At 41.2% G+C, this 21026-nt stretch overlaps 1 pseudogene; it reads right to left on the reverse strand.

The window, feature by feature from the left end:
• Positions 1-4606: 4606 nt before the first annotated feature.
• Positions 4607-5603, reverse strand: LOC104588739 (uncharacterized; annotated as a pseudogene).
• Between the last annotated feature and the right edge of the window lie 15423 nt (positions 5604-21026).

Here is a 21026-nt window from a genome sequence, read left to right on the forward strand (position 1 = left end):
TGCTATCACCAATGCGTATGCTAGCTTTTCTATCTGCGGGTTCCTTGTCTCTGCTCCCTGCAAAATTTTACTAACACAATATATGGGTCGCTGGACCCGGTCTGTTTCCTTTATTAGTACCGAACCGACCACCTCGTCGCTTGCCGAGAGGCCCCTCCTCGGGCCGGGCTAAGGTTGGCACACTGGCGAGGTAACCTTTTAGCTCGTCAAACGCGAGCTGGCAGTCTTGGGTCCACTCGAACCCTTTGCCTTTGATTGCTTTGAAGAAAGGTAGGCAGCGGTCTGCTGACTTGGACATGAAGCGGCTTAGAGCGGCTATGTGGCCGTTTAGCCTCTAAACTTCTTTTACTTTCCGATGTGGTCTCATATCTAGGATGGCTTTTATCTTGTCCAGGTTGGCCTCAATACCGCGCCGATTGACAATGTAGCCTAGGAATTTGCCCGAGGTGACGCCAAAGACACATTTGTCGGGGTTCAATTTCATGCTAAACTGACGCAGGATTTGGAAGACGGAATCTAAGTCTTGTATTAATTCTTGTGAAAACTGTGTCTTGACGACCATGTCGTCTACATAACACTCTATCTTCGTGCCAATTAGGGGCCGAAACAGCCTATTTACAAGTCTTTGAAAGGTCGCCCCGGCATTTTTTAATCTGAAGGGCATGACCTTGTAACAGTACAGACTGAACTCAGTTATGAAGCTGGTTTTTTCCTCAACGGACTGGTCCATCCAGATTTGGTTGTAGCCTGAGTAGGCGTCCAGGAAGCTTAGCAACTCATGTCCCGAGGTCGTGTCCACTAGGCGGTCAATTCTGGGGAGGGGGAAGCAATCTTTCGGAGAAGCTCGGTACAGCTCAGTGTAGTCGACGCACATGCGCCACTTGCCGTTCGCCTTTTTTACTAGCACAGGGTTGGCCACCCAGCTCGGGTAATGGACTTCCTTTATGAAGTCTGCTGCGAGGAGCTTCTCGACCTCCTCGTCGACCACCCTCCAGCGTTCTGGGGCTAAGTTGCGTTTCTTCTGTCTAACGGGTCTGACTACAGGGTCAGTGTTAAGTTTGTGAGTCATAAGGCTAGGGTCAATACCGGGCATGTCGGCCGCGGACCATGCAAAAATATCTAAATTTTGAAGTAAAAATCTCACCAGTTCGGTTCGTAGGGGTTCTTCGACGGAAGCACCGATCTGGAGTGTGCGAGTTGGGTCCATAGCCGAAGTCGGGATTACCACTGTTTCCTCTGTGGGCGAAGCTCGTTCCTCGCCTTGCTCCACCGGCCGCTCCAGTTCGAGGTTGTTAACTGCCTTGGTTTTTCCTTTCAGGGCGGCAACATAACACTTGCGGGACTCGAGCTGGTCGCCCCGCGCTACCCCCACACCGAAGTTCGTAGGGAACTTCATGGATAAATAGTAGGTGGAGACCACTGCTCGTAGGATATGCGTGATCGGCCGCCCTATTATGGCATTGTATGGGGAGGGGGTCGCGACCACCAGGAAATCATGGTTGAGTCTGACCGCACAAGGTCATGTGCCGACTTCCACAGGTACTGTTATTTTTCCGAGGGGCCTGACTTCCTCTCCGCTGAAACCCACCAGGGGAGTGTTTGCAGGCTTCAGTTCGCCCCTCTGTAGCTGTAGCTGGTCAAATGCTGATTTAAAGAGGATGTCCTCCGAGCTGCCCGAATCTATGAGTACGCGTCTGACCTCGAAGTCGCTGATCCTTAGTTTAATGACAAGCGCGTCATCGTGGGGGTAGTGGACCCCTCGCGCGTCGTCCTCCGTGAAGAAGATTGGTTCTTCGGTCTTTGGTCTCTTTGGGGGGTTCCGTTCCTCGAGGGCCGCTTCGCGAACTGAAGTCCGAGCTGCTGCCGAGGTATATCTTGCTACCACCGAACCTCCTACAATTATATGGATGGTTCCCCGAACTGGCCTCTCTTCCGGAGGCTGTCGCTGCAATGGTTCGGCAGGTCCACTGCTAGATTCGGGGGCATCTTTTTCGTGTTCCCCTGGCCGACCTGCCTTATTGTTATTATGGTTGTATTGTACAAAGTTTCTCAAGTATCCGCGACGGATGAGCCCCTCTATCTCGTCCCGGAGATTATTACATTGCTCGGTGCTATGACCATGGTCTTTATGGAAACTACAATACAAATTCTTATTTCTTTCGTTCGGATTTCCCTTTAGGCGAGGTGGCCACTTCACGTATGGGGCGTCCTTGATCGTCATTAAGATCTCGGTCCGCCTTGTGTTCAGTGGCGTGTAATCCGTCCGAACTGCTAGGGGAGCTCGGAATGACTGGTTCGGCTTTGGCTCTTGGGCCAGGTTCTTCCGGTCGACTGAGTTAGAGGGCTCGCCTTCCCTCTTTCTTTTCTCGTTCCCGCCCTCGGTTTGTTGGTTGATTTCTTCCTCTGTCCTCATGAACTTGTCCGCGAGCTTGAGGAATTCGGCCACGGTTGTGGGCTGGTTAGCTACCATGTGCCATTTGAATTCTTTGTGCGTTACCCCTCTTTTTGCCGTTGCGAGCTGCACCGCGGGGTCTAACCGCGGTATCTGCAAGCATGCTTCGTTGAATCGCTTGATGTAGCCCCGTATGGATTCTCCTTCCCTTTGGATTACTCCGAAGATGCTTTCCTCTGCTCTGGGGCACCGTTTGCTGGTGACAAAGTGTGCGGTGAAGACCTGCACGAACTGTGCCCAGCACTTTATCGACCTGGGGGCCAGGTTCCTGTACCAAGTCCGGGCTACCCCCCTGAGGGTGGTGGTGAAGGCCACGCACATGCATGATTCGCTGGTCCTGGCGAGGTGCATTTGGGACTGGAAAGCGTTAACGTGGTCGTTGGGGTCGAAAGACTCGTCATACTTGTCCAAAGGTGAGAGCTTGAAATCTCTGGGCAAGGGGACCGCTAGGAGCTCTGATGCGAGGGGGGAGGGAACTGAGAGAATCAGGGCAACTCCTACCTCGTCCGAACTCGTCTCTTCTTTGCCTCTGAGCTCTGACAGGACACAGGTGGCGGTTCGGCGACTTCGTCGGTGCCTTCGCAGTTGAGTGGGCCTTGTACTTGTGCTGCTGGCCTCCGTGTTGCCGAGCTCAACGGGCCCGGAATGCTGGTAGTCTACTGCTGCCAGTGCGCCGAATCGGTTTTCCATGAGTGGGAACTCGGGCTTGGAGTGCCGAGGTGCCGATCTCGCAGGCGAGGTTCCTGACCCGCCTGCGAGCTGCAAGGCGGGGATGATTTTTTTCTCTCTTCGGCCTGGGGACGAGGCCTAACTATTAAGGGGGTTCTGGGGCCTGGAGGCCTTTCCTTGGTGGGGGCGTCCATCCTGCGGGGAGGCCTTGGCCGGCCTCGGAGTAGGGTGGCGAGGTGGAAGTAGTGGTTGGTTCAGTGGCAGTTGGGGGAACTGCTGTTGATAATGATACTAGGAGATGTTGTGTAGCACTTGGTGCTGGTGAAGCTGGTGTTGCTGGAACTGTTGCATTTGGGCTTGCATTGCCCGCATGCACTGCATCAGGTCGCCCAACCGGTTTTGGCCGGCTGCCAGGGGGACGGCAGTCGGTTCAGTAAAGGTTGTCTCAATGGGGGGAGGAAAGGGGATGCTTGTGGCAGGAAGGTTTACGGGCGCCACTGCTTGTGGCGCATTCAAACTAGGGATTCCATCTACCGAAAGGGGGATGGTGAACTGTCCAACGCACACCATGGGAACTTGAAGCTGTTCCCCGGTGGTGTTTGTCTCTGTGCCGCGTCCGGCGTTGCTGGAAGAGGCCATGAGTGTTGGTTTTTTTTTTTGAAGAGGAAAAGGGGGTATGAGAGTTTGGAGGGAGGCTTTTTGAAGCGTTCCCACAGACGGCGCCAATTGATGATGCGCAATCCGGCCGATCTTAGCTGTCAGCGATCTTGCCTCTAAACCGAGTAGTAGAGAACTTGAAACGGAGGAGATGAGGAAGCTCCGGGGAGAACCCGGTGTAAAGGCTCCAAAGCTTAAGTTAGAATCCTTCAAAGGCAAGATAGACCAGATAGTGCAAAGTTTGCATACCTCCTCTTTGGGGTGGAGAGCCTTTTATAACCACCTCGCGCACTCACTCCTAGACTCCTGTCAGGTCGGGAATGAGTGTTTCCGTGCTTCTGCCAGTTCGGGCGTCATCGCCTCTGCTGGGGCAGAACCGTCACTGCTCTTTTTGTCGGAGCCGTCTCTGTAACTGGAGGTAGTGGTGATAGGTGACGGTGGCAGGTGGCCGTTTGAAATGCGGCCGTCAAGCGTCAGATCCCAAGTCAGTCAGGTGCACCGCCCCTAGATACGGACTCCTTCGGTGTCAGGTACGGCGCGGTTCGTCTAGTTCAATGCTCCGGAAGCGAAGTGCCTGGAGCGGTGCGTGAGGCGTAGTCTTGAGTTCGGATAAGGGGGGCCCGAACTATCATAAGACGGGCCAGTCCGGGTCTCTACTTTGTGTGACGGGGTCAAAGAGGGAGTTCGGGCCCCTCGCAGGGAGTTCGACCACTAAGTAGGGAGTCCGAGCACCTTGCAGGGAGTTCGACCACTAAGTAGGGAGTTCAGGCCCCTTGCTAGGGAGTTCGGACCTGCTAGTCCCTTCCCTTTGGCATTTGTACCCTCGGTATGCTGTTTTATGTGCCGAGCTACTTGCCCTTTTTTGCCACGTGCCGTGATTTGCGAGGTCAGGCCAAATATTCATCAGGTGGTATGCCGGCGATGGTTATTGACCTCCTCCCTTTGAGAATCCACAACATCATCAATACAAAGATCATTGTCAAACGAAGCCTGCAGTTCGTGCCAGCAAACTGGGCAAGAATTGTGAATTTGCAAACAGAGAGCAATGCAGCTGCAATGGTAAACATGCTTACACAATATATCCCTAACTTCCTCATCAATCTTGAACTCCTCCTTACAAACTGGACAATGTGAATCGTCCTTCAAATGGGTATCTGTGATTTTCACTCTCGGCATGGCATCAATGGCTGACTTAGGTGCTGGAGGCGGACCTGGTCGGTCATTCTGGGTGAATTCCTCAATCAGCTCATTCAGCCTTGGCCCAACAAAGTAATCTCTAGGGTCAGTAGCCCTGGTAAACAGATTTTTCGGGGGGGTGGACATGGTTCCGGTCGGATGAGGACGGTTGGTGGGTCAGACTTTAATCAAACGTCTAGGCCGGTTTCGAAGTTCAACCTCCGGTTCCAAGCGAAATCTCCCGTCGAAATCATGAACATGCCAACGCATTGGGGGGTCAAGCATGAGAGACATGGCTTCCAATAACCGGGCCTTAGGAGAGGAATCAAGACCAGTGAGGTCAAGAACAAACCTGGGGCAACCTTGACTGTTCGTTGGCTGAAATGTTGGGGGCAGAAAATCTCAAATGTGATGGAAGCGGCAACCTTGACTGTTCGTTGGCACTAGTAACAATAGTAAAGATGGTAGCTCCTGATGCCATTGACTCTTACACGAGGAAGGCTTACAAACATAATTGCTAGCTTCCAAATTCAAATGGGATTTTGATTTTTTCTGGGTTTCTGGGTTTGTGTTTGTTTGTGGAGAGAACACAGTGAAGAGAGATTAATAGAAAGAAGGCATACATGTATATAGATCGGAAAGGAAGAGAGAAAAGAATGGCTTTTGGAGTTGTAGAAAGCGATTCTCTATTTCCCTCACCGATCTGCCTTGCTGCCTAACCCTCCATCTTCGATCTCCTCCAACCAAAGGAGAGGATGAGTGAAGGGTAAAATAGGTATTTTTAAAATTTGACTCACTGGTTTAACATTTTCTGTCTTTGTCACTTGTGGAAAGAGAGGTTTTTGTCGAATTTTTTAAAAATCTAAGAGAGGTTTTTGCTAAAGTGAAACTTCAGGGAAGCTTTTATGATTGTTAGAAACTTTAGGAGAGGTTTTTTGTATTTTACCCATATTATATTTAGAAAACTAATCAAGTCGTAAATTTTTTAAATAACCAAGGAAAAAAAGTAGTTTGAAGATTTGAAAATGAAAAATAAGCAACTGAATGAAATTTTTTTCAAAGTTAACTAACATAACTGTAACAAAGGGGATATTTGTGCAAAACTATGAAAGTTCAAAGGGTCTTCGTCGCAAATGAAAATTCAGGGAATACACTGATCCCATAGGAGGAGGTCATTGTTGCATAATTGTCATTGACCCCATAGTAGGGGGCTTAAGCCAAACTTGGCACAACAACTGCAGAGACACTATACTCAAAGTCTCAAAACCCTAACTTCAATGACCTGGTCTACTAGACACATAACATCAACCAATAAGAACCGAAGGCGCAATGCAACAAAATAAAAGTCCTTATAAACAACATTTGACAGCCATGTAGGGAACTCATCAGTAGACTGCAACTCCATCTACAGTCCTGTTTTTGCTACTATTGGACTCACCTATTGGAATTTTATAGATTTTCCTACACAAAAGCCAAAATATCTCTGCACTAGAAGATAATATCCTGGAGACAATGGCCTTAACCTTTTGAAAAAGAATGAACTTCATTGGAACATAAAATTCTAGTAACTGAAGGTACGAGTTTGGAAATGAAGTAATCTGGTTTCAAAGAAGGAAATCTAGTAGATTGGCTAGCTGGTGTTTTTTTATTTATTTTCTTTCTAATTGCTCTTGGTGTTTAAAGTTTAAGCTATATTAATTTATTTTCGAGACGTACTATTTAGAACCTAGATTTTCTACTCACAGTGCACAGCAGCCGTACATCTCACAATACAAGATGGCGATGTATAACTGTAATTCACGGCAGATAGAGTGTGGGTAGAGAGTAGTGGACAGGAAATCCGGTTTGTGCTATCTAGCCCCTTTGTCCTATGTATTAAATGCATTTTAATCAAATTAGTTGTTAAACTTGGGGCCTTTTCCTTTTGATTCATGCCATGCTGCTTTTGGTCCCATAGGGGCGGAGGTAGGAATGGCAATGGGGCGAGTTCAATAAATCAAAAAGAAAAAAAAAAAAAAGATTAAAGGGGTGGGTTCAGGGTGGGAACCAAAATCATTAAAAAGGTTGTTCTTTGGCTCAACCATCAAGCCAGAAGTGGATTTTACTTCCATTTATAATTGTCCATCATATCCCTTTTAATTTGTATCAATTCTTTATAGTCAAGAAATTGTTGATGGGCTTCTACTTATGCTCAGTTTGGGAAGAGTGTAAAATACTCAAAAAACCTTGTGTATGGTGTTTCTAAACCTTGTCTTTACACTTTTCCTAGCTCAGTTACAGATATAAATAAGTAGAGTACAAAATTTTCTATTTTGTATTAATTTGTATGTATTTGTATTGTACATATTTGTATTTATTTTCTTTTCAAAATGAGCCTTAGGCTATGTTTGATTGTAATGGAAATTTATTTACACTGATGCAAAATCATAATAGTGCAAATGATTTTGGTGCAATTATAATTTATTTTTATTTCAAAAGTTACCTTATTTTGTTTGATTTCAGTACAAATTAAGTAAAATAAGACCCAAAGCAGAATAAATTAATTAAAACCCAAAACAAAATCAAACCCTAATTTGCATTTTTTCATTCGCACTCCCATGCATTTGTATTCGAGGTTGAAGGACTTTTACCATTGGCATCAAGTAGTATTTCCATGGCATATATATTATATAAAAAAATGGCGGTTAACTGAATCGACCAGTATACATATATTTCTATATATATATATATATATATATTATTTTTTATATATTATAAATTAATAAATATGCATTTTATATATAAATTATTTATTATTTAAAATATAATATTTTATATGTATTTATAATTTTTATTATATATTTATATATTTTTATAATATATATTGTAAAAACTAAAAAACCATCAAACCGAACCAACAGTTAACCAAACCGATCAACCGGTTAACCAGCTGGTTTCGGTTTGGTTCCGGTTACCGGTTTTCCAAAATCCAGTACTACCGGTTTTCCAAAAACTGGCACTACTGATTCGGTTCCGGTTACCGGTTTTCCTACCAGTTTGGTTAACCAAACTGTGAGCACCCCTATTATTTCCAAGGTACTTGATGAAATTAATCTTGTATTTCTGCTACAATTTGTCTATGATGTCTGTATACTGTCTTCTATGATAAAATCAAGTTTTTATGTTTGATGCAATTTTGGCCCCATAAGGGTGGGCTGGTATATGCCAGACCCAGTTAGTTGGGTTAGTGATGGCAGGGATTAGGGGTGACCAATTGATCATTTCCAGCATGACCCGGTGCAGCATGGAAAGTTCCAAGGTTGGGCCTAAGTTTTGGGTTCAGACCTGGCCCAGACTTGACCTGCATCAGGGGAAATTTTAGGGTCGGGCCTGGCCCAACATTTATACTTTCAACCATTTGAACCATGGTTAAGGCTAAATTTTAGGTATGGAGTTCAAGTCACAACGTTAAAAGCATTTAAAATTTTCACCTTGGCCAAGTCTTTCAAGTCTAGTTGTTCAACTCAGCTCAAATGCAACAGACCAACCTAGGCCTGCACTATTGACCAAAGGGTGACATGGGCTGGGCTTAGAACTGATCAAACCCCAATATACTGTGCTTGGTTCGGTCAAGCCCGGCCTGCCCCTGCTAAATCCTAAAATGTTATCATTTATTTATTTAGGCTGCATTTGGTTGTAATGCAAATAAATTTGCATTGATGCAAAACTATAGCAGTGCAAATGATTTGAGTGTAAGCTCTCACTTATTCTTGTTTTAAATTTTAGCTTATTTTGTTTGATTGCCATATAAAGAATTTGCATTTTCTTTCATTTGTACTTTCATGCATTTGTATTAGTGCAAATAAAACTGCACTGCAACCAAACACAGCCTCAACCATTATTAAACCAACTCAGAATCTGTGGAATGACTGATATTTCACACATGCAATGTCATGATGCAGAAAAAGAAAAAAAAAACTTATAACCAATCAATCCATATCATAAAAACTGTTATCAATCAGGTGGGTTTTCACCAAAATTTATGAGGGGTTTTGATTGGTTAAAGTCTTTCCAGCGCCATAGATTTTTATCAGATTTCCCTATCTTTTCTACTTTTTCTTTTAAACCAAACACAGCTTACATGTTGCATTTTCCAGGTCATGCTGAAAAACCTTTACAAATCTTGTATAGACTTCCCTATGTTTCACTTCCTTTCCCTACATAACCTTAGTTTAATGGATTCTTAAAACCAAAGTTATTGGGCATGCTCCTTATGACCTTATTGGGCTTGGACCTAAAATCCCAACCGAAACTAAACTTGGTTTGGGCAAAATACGATCTAACACAAGCCCAATGTTCAGATTCGTTAGCAACTTCAGTGTATGGGCTAATGATTATGTCAAATTGCCCATTTTTGGTATGGCATTGAAGCCTTTTCTAGCGTCCTTTAAGTATCCCTTCTCACAACCTTCTGTCTTTTATAGTGTGTTTGGTTTGAAGGAAAAAAGTAGGGAAAGGAAGGGAAAGGTAGGAAAACCTTTACGAAACTTTGTAAAGGTTTTGTGGGATGTAACTTGGGTCAGACTGAAGTGATATTTTGAACGTGGCCCTGTCTACTGGAACCCAGCCTAATTAAAATGGGCTATCTACTATATCTGATGCATTTAATAAGCTTTCAAATGGATTTAATTGAATTATATCTATTTCTATCTACCTATCTAAATTTCACCTTTTCTTCCTAAAACAGGATGTTAAGCTTTGGGAGATTTGACAGATGGATACATCAAAATGTTGTGGAATTATGCTCTACAATTATGCCATTTGCATCTCCCCAAATGGTATGCTGATGGCAGGGTTGATGAAGTCGATTATGACATCTATATCTATATGAGAAGGAGGAAAGCACGGAGGTGAGGGTCCTCTCACCACAAAGTTGATATGGACCTACTCCTCTCATTTCTCACACATGTGGTTATTTATTTTTAAATTAAATTATTAAAAATATAACAAGTCAAAATAAAAACCCTCATAGGTCTTCGTTGTCTGTTGTCTCTCATGAAATCCATATTTACTCTTTCTCTAATAAGATTATTCTTAAAGGCTAAACCTAAATATGAACCCTAGTTTAGACGCAAACTAATGTTAACCCCCAATTTAATTTTTTCCATTTAACCCATGTTTTTTTTTTCTTGAATTGCATTGGCCTTACTTGCTAGTATTTATATAAATAAAAATGAAAGAAAATAGATTAGGTTTGTTTGGTTTGGTGTAACCATAAGCTGGGACAGGTGGACTTTGGGCCTATGACGACAAATAATAAAAATAAATAAATCAATCAATATTATATGCTTTATATTATAAAGCATATAATATATGTATAAAAGTATTGTGTGGGCCTATAATGGGCTGGGGTTTGGGCCTGTGGCATTAAAAAATATGGTTGCCCAACACTCACGGTTGTCTATTGTAAATTCTTTTCATTGGTAAAGATAATTCCATTTAAAACAGCCTTAGCCAAAACTTATTGTTAAATTGATGAATACAAAGTTTTCATTTTCATAATTAGTTGATGTAGGACCTCAAATGTCAACTTGCATACCCAACAATTTTAAAATTTCTTGTGCATTCAAGGTCCACATCGACTAATTATAAAAATGAAGACTTTGAATATCTATATAAGAATATTTAATTAAAAATAAGCTATGCACTCTTAAATGAGTTGGTTCAAGTAGGGTACCAAATCTCCCTACCAAAGGTATACCAATTGAACCACAATGAGTTGGTTCAAGTAACAGAAAATGATTTGAACAGCAAGGCCTCATTTGGCAACATTCCGCGGAATAAAAACGCATTTGGAAAAAAAAAAAAAAAAAAAAAAAAAAAAGAGCAAAATCAGTTGTTCTCCAATGAGAACAACATCACAAGAACATGATTTTGAGAACAAAATCAGTTGTCATTTTTTTCATTGTAAAAACATGCATACCTTGTTTTGAGACTGGTATAGAGTAATGAAGTGGTAGTGAGGTTTAGGATGCATATATCAGGGTAGGTGAATTGTGTTTTAATTTTCTTTAATAATATAAATCAGTGATTAGGTTCATAGACAAACTATACATGCTTAAATGTCGTAAGTTATCATGAACTTCAGGACCACCCAAAGAGAAAATGATTTTGCAGTGTTGGCTATCCAATGTAGCTAGAGTTATGTGAGATTTATAGTGATGCAATTGTTGTGGGTGGGACAATGCTATCCAGTGCATAGGAAGATGTAGAAACTGAATAGGAAGAAGTTGATAGAGATAGTGATACAGCTTCCTTTGTTAATGGGATAAAAACCATCTATTGACTCCATTGGATGAATTGAAACAAGATCTGCCTAGGATGAAGGAAGCAACTAAGAAGGATGCATGCGGTTTGCAACTATACCCCAAATATATAGTCGCACCCAAAGATAGAAAGCATAAGAAAGGTACCACAAATAAGCTCATAGCTAGGGGTAGCCACAAGCCAAGCTTTTCACAAGCTATTCGAGCTCCGCTCATGAAAAGCTCAGTTCGGCTCGGTTTAAATCGAGTTTGAGCTCGATAAATAGGTTTGTTTGCTAATCAAGCCGAGCTTGAGTCCAGTGAAGCTCGGCTCATGAGCCTAATCGAGGATAGTATAATAAATAAATAAGTTTTATTATATACACACATACATGCATACATACATATACATATACATATATATGTATATATATATATAATAAATAATTTTTATTATATATAATAATATTTTTAATATAACATTTTTATTGTTTATGTATAATAGTAAATAATTTTTATAATCCTTAACTTTTGTATGGAAAATAAAAAAATTGTATGTATAATTTTTATTTTTTAGAAAAGACTTAGCTTGTAGTCGAACTTAAGCTCGAGCCTACCACTATTTCAGCCAAGGTTCAAAGTATCGAAACGTATCGGCCCATATTGGCTGATACATATCGTTTCAGGAGCTCACTGGACACCTCTATAGGGGGTGTATCGGGGTTCAGACTGGTTTAGGGGGTGGAGGATCCTTAAATAGGCCCCCCTGAACCAGTTTTGAAAAAACAAATAAAAAAGTAAAAAAAATACCGATATCAGGGTTTTGAACCTTGATTTCAGTGAACTAAGCTCGAATAGCTAAGTATTCAGCTCGGCTCGGCTCGAATCCACCCTTACTCATAGCTGAATCATGCTAGGCTTTTACAAATTACATTAGGCAAAAGTTAACCAACACAATTGGTGGATCCAAAGACATGGTGGTTTAGGATTTCTCCATAAGCAAGTGTTAAGAAGTCCTCTGGAGATGGAGGGTTTAAGCATAAAAAGTGTATATAAGGCAATCGAACGGATGCAAGATCAATACTAGAGAGAGACATTTATTACAATGGAAGAGGACAAGAGAATCTAGATGTTAAAAGACGAGGAGGATTAGATATTCTTCGAACTTGTTTTCTTGGGTATGTTTCATTGAACTTTAAAACTTATGGTGTTAACTATTTGAACTATGTGATGTTTAAGTATTTGAAGTTTTATTACTTGTGGTTAGGTACTTAAACCCGTGATGGTTTGAATACTTTGAACTAGATGTTGAATTTGTTTTTATTTGTTCTATGCATAATGCTTCATTTGATATCTTTTTCACTAGTTATATGTGCATAGATAATTCATTGAACTTGTCCTATATGTTTTTATATCTTAGGGAAAATTTCTTAAACTATCCCCACTGTTTAACTAAATGACTAACTACATTCTTATTATTTAACTATTGTCTTAAAACTATCCTTAAGTTTTTTGACAATTGACTAATTACTCCCCTACCATTAGGGTTCCATCACAATCCATCATAATTCGCTCATATGCCACACCACTTGTGTGACTATTATATTTTTAAAAATGATAATAATACCCTTGTCTTCACCCCTAACACTGGTGCTTACCATCTGAAATGTGGGGGGGTGTGGTGCTTGCCATTTAAACCTCAAGAGGAGGTGCTTACTTCTCTTCATCCTGTGCTTGCCGTCTAAAACGTGGGGTATGTGCCAGTGCTTGTCGTCTGAAAATGGGTTTAGTCATAGAGCATGAGAAAATCACTAAACCATTTTTGATAAAAATTAAAGCAAGGAAAGGACAATATGGATTAGCGATTGGTTGAAGAAGGCCTGTGATGGGGGAAATGGGTCGAGAATTATGGAAGCTAGTGAAAATAATAGGGCAAAGACAAGTTCCATGGTCTGGGAGTCAAAGATGGCGACAATGTTTTCCCCCTCTTTTTTAAGCTCACACAAACACGACATGGAGTAGGGTTTCTGCAATAAATGGCAGCAAGCACGAGTTTTTTCAAGTTTCCTCAACCTAGGTTTCGTCCTCAATCGACTGATATTCAAGCCGCGGCAATGTGGGGTGTCGCTGCAACCACTGGATCCCTTTGGCTTTCATCCATTTGATTGGTTGAAGAAGACTTGTTTGGAGAAATTTGAATAAAAAAAATGGCAAATTTGATATCACTTAAAAATGATGTCAATTATCATAAACAGTAGGGGTGTTGCAAGACAATAATTAAATAATAAGGGTATAGTTAGTCAATTAGCTAAATAGTAGGAATAGTTTAAAAAATTTTCTTTGTATTTTATTATGTTGTATCTTACCCGATATCCATACAACATGATGAATCAAAACAATGTTTCTCTTGAAGACAATGATGATGATGAGGTGCTTGAATTATTTTATATGCTCATCGAAAGTATATAACTAAGGAGCCATAAAGAATAGATTCAGATAGAGCTTCGCAGCAATGCTTAATCAACACCATAAGAGGTGTCAAGATGTGTTTAGAATGGAGCCTCGTGTTTATTAACCTGTGTAAGATTTTAAGAAAGAATGGGCTATTGAAAGATTTTGAGTTTCTATTAATGGAAGAACAAATGGGAATTTCTTTTGTCAAACATGTGCCGACGATTATCTAATAGGATGGTTGTTGAGTTTTGGCAATACTCAGTGAGCAATTTCACCATCACTTCAAGAATGTTTTGAAAGTAGTTATCAAGCTAGAACGGGATCTTATAACACCCTTTATGACATTCGACACTCCTCCGAAAATTACTTCAAACCCTAAGCTATATCCATTCTTTAAAGTAACTCATTATTCACCTTTACCATATCATTGATGATTGAGATGGTTGTTCTCCCTCTTTTTTTTTTATGATTGTATTGGTTCCATTGATGATACACATATACATGCAAGTTTACCGCTAAATCAACAAATCTCATATCATGGTAGGAAGCAAGTCAGCACACAAAATGCACTATGCGTATGTAGTTTTGATATGCACTTTACATTTGTTTATGGGGGATGGGAAGTCTCCGCTAATGATTCACATGTTTCTTTGGAAGCATTAAATAAATATAGTGTCAGTTTTCCCCTACCACCACATGGTAATTTCTTATTGGTTTTCACATTTCCGAAAAATATGATAGATATTTAAATGTGTACTTTGGTATAATAGGAAAGTACTACCTTGTGGATTTTGGGTTCCCAAGCTAAACTGGTTTTCTTCTGACATTTTGTGGAGAGTGATACTGTTAGTCTGATTTTGGAAGACAAAAAAAGTCCAATGGGTGTGAGGGAGGATTTCAACTATAGGCATAACTACATAAAGCATTGTTTTGACCTATTGAAGGCAAGATTCCCTATCTTGAAGATATTGCCATCATTTTTGTTGAGAACACAATGTAAGATAGTAATAGTTGCTTGTGTGATTCACAACTTTGTTCGAGACCAATTAAGAGAGATAATATTGATGATGGACGATGGTTCTATCAATGCCCTACTTAAGTGGTACATTTCTTATCGATTATATGTTTTTTGTTCTCAATATGCTAGATATTTTATAATAAAGTCTTTTCTTTTTCTTTTTATAAACAAACACATGAAAATGATTTTATATGAGTTGACCAGTTCATAGGCCTCAACAGGGGTAGACATGTTGAGGTGCCAAAGCAGTCGACTGCATGAAATAGGGACTGATTCGTAGCCATTACCGCTTGTAGGTGTTCTTTCACAGCATGCGGAGTTTTTATTTTATTACTTGTATGTTTTGTTTTGATCCTCAAGTAGTCAACAATTATCTAGTGACGATCTTAAGAAACACAAGACATCGATGAGGCATGACACTTGTTTTTTGTTAATTTTAGGCTTAATTACAACAATGCAAACTATGTGTATGAATTTGCAAGAAACAATGGTGCTATCCAAATGTTGTTTTTGTTTCTATAAAACAGAAATCCATTCCTAAGGAATAAATTGATGAACGATTCAATTATTTTTAAGGAACAAGAAACAAATTTTCTATCAGAACAGAAATTTCCTTGGGAAACAAGAAGGGATTAGAAGAGTGTCCAACAGGGCCTAATAATATAAGAACTCTAAAATTTAGAACGGCATGATCAAAACAGGATTCATGTAGAGCCAATCCCATACAGAGGCTAGATGATGATGAAGGATACTGAATTCAAAGTAAAAAGAATTTGAATTTGGTATTCGAATCAGACTAAAGTCCAATCCACAAATTTACAACTACGCCCCACTGCACATTCCAACTGTTTATTCGAAACATTTCTCAATGACCAAGGGTGCCAATGGACTGGATGGGGTCCAATTCAAAATCAATTTGGACAGATTGGATAAACCAGCAAGAGATATTGGATTGGATCAATTCAGTCTAAAATATTTATTAGATTATATTAGACCTGATCCGTTCCTAACAAATTTATATTGGGTTGGGTTGGATTAAGCCAATATCTGATCTATTGATATAAGATAAGAATATATGTGTTTATGAATGGGATTTGGTTGAAACAAATCTAAATCAAAATGAATTAAAACAGATTAGACCGTCCAAATATTAAATTGAAGCAATTTAAATTGATTCAAAACATTCATTGAACTGGATTAAACCTGGTCCATTTATAATAGCCACTGGATCGAATTGGACCAAATCCAGTTCAATTGACACCCCCATGACAATGACAACTCCGAGAAATGCTTTCAATGTGTGCCGAGATATACTCGTGGGGCGCGCTCGTCGAGAGCAGATGTGAACTCCGGATCACTTGCAATCCAGCATTTAATGACAGTACCCATATTAACTACACATGGCAAGTGACGTTAGACAGCAACCACGGGCGCTGTAACCCAGGCCAGGACCCTGCCTTCAACGCTGCTATGTTTCCAACATACTAGCCCTTGACGGGACGTTGAGGCCCGAGTTTATTGGATTTACTCTGGTTTCTTGCGATTATTTTATTTTCCTTTCCTAAATTGGCTGGTTCAAGTTTGATTCATTTTTTACAACCTAGATTTCGGGAAGCGGGCTACCATGACCCGTTTTTTTCTCTCTCTCTTCAGCCTTCATGGTAGACCTCACGTGTTTCATTGAGATCCGAGTGGAGTTTGACCCAACCAAAAAACAAATAAAAACTTTTTACCAAGGAAGGATTTCTTTGTGTTTGCAGCAAACAGAGATTGATGAATTTCAGGGTGCTGGATTGGAGCCTTTGACCACTGAGGAATGAGGTAAGGAGGCCGTTTGGGATACTGAAGTAGACTGCTCTTCAATTGAATGATTGACAGCTGATTTTGGCTCTCCAGATTTTTTCCACCAAATATATCTTATGAGCTATTTTTGTGGGGCCCACTTCAGAAAAACCAAAGGTTGCGGCTATGGGCATTAGGGGCCCTTTGATAACAGCTGAATTGAAATGACTTGTCATATTGTCTTTAGTGAATAATTTATTTCTAATTTATTTGTGATGTTACGAATGAATGTCCTTAGTTCAGCTGAATTGGATAATTTATTGTTTTGTTTTTAATAAATAAATATTATTAAACAATAAAATGGTAATCAATCCAAATTCAATTATATGTGGATTTGGTCCTTACAAGATTGCCCTCCATAATTTATTTATTCGGGTAAATGCATTTATCAGGGTAATATCCAAGTTAGTTGGTTTGTTCGCTTTGTGGTAAGTTATTTATTTGGGTAAATGTATTTATTCAAGTAAGTTTTTTTCTGGTAAATATTTATCTGGATAAATATATTTACTCATATTTTTTTATTTCCCATGCAAATAACACAATGACCATTTTAGTCATAAAATCCTTTATTACAAGGGATATTTTTGTTGCATTCAAGTGTGTCAACTTTCTCCTAATATGAAAAAATTATTTATCCACCTAGGAAATGAATGATACATAGGAAAATAAACTTTCCCTGATTCCCACATAAATCTAAAAAAAGAATATGGGATTTTTGGTCAATGGGAATCAAAATCCCATTAACCAACTTTCCCCCCTTTCAAAATCCAGAAAAAGAACACCACCTAAATAACTTTTTTGGAACTTTTCATATCAGCTGAACCGACTTAGTCTATTCCTTCAATTCAGCCCTTCCAAACAGACCCTCGAAAGATAGATCCATAAGCGGTTTTGTTCAGTCACTTCAGCTGTTATCAAACAGCCCCTTGGGCTCCATGTTCAAACCAAACCCATGCCATACAGTGAAAATATCATTTCAGTAATCCCTTTCTGATGTTAGGTTTCACCTAAAAAGATGGCCCATCGTGTGACCACAAGGTCTTATCCTGCAATGAAAAATGATCTGGCTTGCCACCTTTATGCCTTTTCCTTCTTCAAAAACTCAGGCTGGCCTGTCGGGCCTTATTTGTTTTATGAAGACAGAAATAGGAAATAAAAGAAAATACAAGGAAAGTGGAAAGAAATTCAAAGAAAAAAATCAAATTCTGGTTTTGGGCCATCCGGATCTGCTCCTCACACTGTGAGTCTCACACCAACATCACAGCATGTCTTTGTTATACATTGAGAACATCTTTCATCTTTGAATTTATTATTCACGGGAGATGTTCACAATACAGGATGGGATGAGGCTGTGAGATCGGTGTGAGAAGCATTATGTGAGGAGCAGATCCCAGTTCGGTTTTAGGGGAAAAAAGTACTAAATCTAGACCAGGCTGGATCAGTTAACCCACCACCCTGTGCAACCCTAAAGTTGGATTTTAAAGGAGTTCAAATCAGTCCCTCACAAGATTGCCCCCCCCCATAACGTAAGACAGTACATTCCCGCCATGTATTGGGAACATCTCCCAATGGTAATACCAAAAATGATAATGTCATCATCGGAAGATGTTCTCAATACACCGCGGGAATGTATTGTGGGACGTTGTGGGAACAATCTTGTGGGGGCTGATTTGATTTCATTTGAAAAGTACCCAGTTCAGGCAGAGGTGGGCCCCATATGAAAAGCGAATAGGTTATGTTTGGTGAAAAAAAAAAAAAGCTTAAATCAACTTTCGAAACGCCATTTATTAACTTTAAGATGAAGCTCATCTAAGTAGCTTATTCGGGCAAATCTGCTCAACCTGAGCGATTTCTCTGTGGCAGCTCCTCCAAAACACAGAAGTCACGATATAATTTGGTCAAAGCATTCATTAATGATAATAATATTAAGCTTCCGTTATTTCTTCATATAAAATGGCTGGCCAGATGGTCGGACCGGGTCAATCCATGGTTTACATCGGTGGGTCTGAGAGAGAGAGAGAGATGGGGTGGGCCCAATTGTCATAGGGTTGATAGTAGCAAAGGGACAAAAGACAACTTAAACTGATGAAAGAACATACACACGTGATGCCAGACTCATCCGGTTCTTAACATTAGTCTTTTGACTCCACCTCCACGGATGGAGTGAAGACAATTCCAAAAGGACCCTGATATATTCCAAACACCCCCGGTTTATTAATTAAAAATGCAGGCAGAACGGAATGCAACAATCGTACAAAATAGACTCACCCCAGCAATGGATTTCTATAATTGCAAAAGTGGACCTGGGGCCCACCATCCGTATAATGGGTTGGGTCCATAGGCCATTACTTTCCAACTCCTTTCCTATTCGGAGAAGAATTAGGGGGGAGGGGGGTGGAGCCCACATCCAGCTGTCTGTTTCTATCTTATAAATTCAAAAGCATGGCCGCATGGGTTTGGATTCAAGATCCGTAAAATGGGCCGGGGCCCCACAGCGGAGCTACCCTTTCTTACTCAAAGAAAAAGTCAAGAAGGAGAAGAACAGGGCCGAGTGGGCCATCAAGTGGGTCCCACGTGGAGACGTAAATGAGTTGGTCCAGACTCATCCTATCCAGATTCCAGAATGACTGGGCTAAGGTTGGCATGTCTTCAACCAAGGCATCTAGGGAACTGGAGACGACCACCCTCCATGTTTACTTTCCTCATTTTCTTGCCGTAGACCACACGTGTTTCGTCGAGATCTGAGTCGGTTTGACCGTCCAAATACAAACAAAAGCCCTTACCCGAGGGTGGGCCCGGCCCAAGAAAGAAGGAATTCTTCTTTTGTAAACCCAACAGAGATTCATGAATTTCAGGGTCTTTGCTTCATAAACATATCCCACATGCTTACCTCACCTTGACTCACCGCCATTTTCAATACTAATACCCAATTTCTCAATCAATATGAACCGCCTGATTTGTTGATATTCACTCTTTGACTACTTTACTCAAACCGGGTGAACCATGATTTTATAACAGTGCCCTGTGCCCCTGGCGGGTGGCGGCCCCTGCCCATAAAGTTCTGAACCGGCCTAGGCAGGGCAGAAACCGGACATTCTTGGAAAACCGGCCAGTCCTTTTGGTTTCGGGCTTGGCTAATCCCAACGGACATAACTACCTATTCAACTGTAACCCATGTGCACAGGTCACCGCCCCTACTATTGGTGACCAAGCAAACAGACCCCAAGGGGAAAAGCAAGCTAAATAGAGGGTTTGTCCTTTGTCGTTTCTTTCTTGGACGTCATGGTCGGGCCCTCCTCTCTCTCTTTCTCTCTGCCAGAATATTTTATTAATTTATCATATCACGGGTCAAGATTATTTAATCTTGCCACGCCATCTATTCGGATCCGACAATGTCAGTTCCTGTTGCTCTACATGCACTTGCATCCAGCAGTTGAGGCGGTGGGACCCAGGGACCCACATGTCATGCCACATCACTCGCTACTCTCCTACCAGAGTCCCAATCCGACGGTCAAAAATTTCCAATCCTTTCAAAATCAAAAGGCTTGTGGGCCCAATCATGTTAATTGGATAGTACTGGTCCTACTGGATGACATTGCCCCATAATGTGTCGCTCTCCAAAATCCCTTTTTTAATAATACTCCAAACCTACTTCACATAGATCTTCCTTGGACAATCAATTATCCCTGTCATTGACTCGGGACTCGCAGCAGGGCCCACCAGGAATATACAAACAACAAACACAACCTGGCTCTGTCTGGTGGGGTCTACCCACCCAAAGATTGTCCAAAGTCCGATCCCCAATCACCGTTCATTTTTCAAATCAGACGACCGACTGCCACTTTAGTCGATTAATCTGTCTTTAACTCCTTACCTCTCTATTAGTCAAAACCGGATTTATGGAAATCAATTAGGGAAAGAAAGTAACTGCAAAAGTCTCTTGTCCACGATGAAACAGTACACTGAACCTTTCCCCCAGTCTATCTCTCTCTCCCATCTTTCAGATGTTTACCCGCCATATTCCGATCCAACGGCGGAATCCCGTCTTATGATGCCCTTTTGTCTCACTAGCTGTGGGCCCACTGGACTGAGAAGTTAGAATGCAACTAATCGACTGACGCGTGGACTGGAGTTCAGTGTTTGGGGATAAGGAAGCAGTAATTAACTTATTAATTCGCTCTGAAATTTGCATAAATGAAGTCTAGTTAATAACAAACAAACCACCCGGACCCCAACAATTCCGGGCCGGAAAAGGGTAATTTGGTCAGGTGAATCGACAGATTTTTTCAAGCTTTCAGTAGTACAATAATGTTGTACTCCAGGACCAATGTTGATGATCTGAACTCTTTGATTGGAATTTACGACGTCGTAACACTGATTACAGTAGTCCGCAGAGCGGATGAGCTTACTGAGTGTATGGACAAAAGTGTAATTTGGGTATAAAAGTGAGGGCAAATTCATTGGTCTCCCTCCG

This window comes from Nelumbo nucifera, chromosome 5 (genome assembly GCF_055504915.1).
Source record: "Nelumbo nucifera cultivar China Antique chromosome 5, China Antique-T2T, whole genome shotgun sequence".
In the NCBI taxonomy this organism is placed as follows: Eukaryota; Viridiplantae; Streptophyta; class Magnoliopsida; order Proteales; family Nelumbonaceae; genus Nelumbo; species Nelumbo nucifera.